The 548-nt window shown below is 60.2% G+C and overlaps 1 non-coding gene across 1 annotated transcript; it reads left to right on the top strand.

The window, feature by feature from the left end:
* The first annotated feature begins 103 nt into the window (after positions 1 to 103).
* Positions 104 to 258, top strand: LOC116853056. The gene has a single exon (XR_004379890.1). It is a non-coding gene; the product is annotated as a 5.8S ribosomal RNA (ribosomal RNA).
* Positions 259 to 548: the final 290 nt, after the last annotated feature.

Here is a 548-nt window from a genome sequence, read left to right as displayed (position 1 = left end):
GCTCGGACGCGCGGTTCGGCTGAATTGCCGCTTTGAGAGACGATGGAACATTGCGAGTACGGTTACGCGCGGCTGTTGTCGCGCGTGCCCGAATTGAAAAGATTACCCTGAACGGTGGATCACTTGGCTCGTGGGTCGATGAAGAACGCAGCTAATTGCGCGTCAACGTGTGAACTGCAGGACACATGAACATCGACATTTCGAACGCACATTGCGGTCCACGGATACAATTCCCGGACCACGCCTGGCTGAGGGTCGTTTACGTACCCAAAGACTGCTTGCGCCAGCCGTGCGCGCGCGCGCGCGCGAGAAACGGCGAGACTGATCGGCTTAGAGGCAGATTAAGCAGAGGCGGCGTGCTCGCTGACGAGACGCATTGCACTCTCTCTCCTCGACGCCGGCCGTCTCCGTCGTCGCAGCGTTGACGCGCGCCGGTAATTTAAATGGCGTACGAGCGATAGTTGGACGTTCGCGGAGGAGCGCGAGACCTCCCTCTCGGAGGGCAGTCGGTCTCCCCTCGGCGTCGTCTGAAATGACACACGTGAGGC

The sequence above is a fragment of the Odontomachus brunneus genome, unplaced genomic scaffold, assembly GCF_010583005.1.
Source record: "Odontomachus brunneus isolate Ranch 3 - 2012 unplaced genomic scaffold, Obru_v1 Obru_scaffold_275, whole genome shotgun sequence".
Taxonomy (NCBI): Eukaryota; Metazoa; Arthropoda; class Insecta; order Hymenoptera; family Formicidae; genus Odontomachus; species Odontomachus brunneus.
The sequence above is the reverse complement of the archived record's forward strand: the minus strand, read 5'-3'. Positions and strand labels throughout refer to the sequence as shown.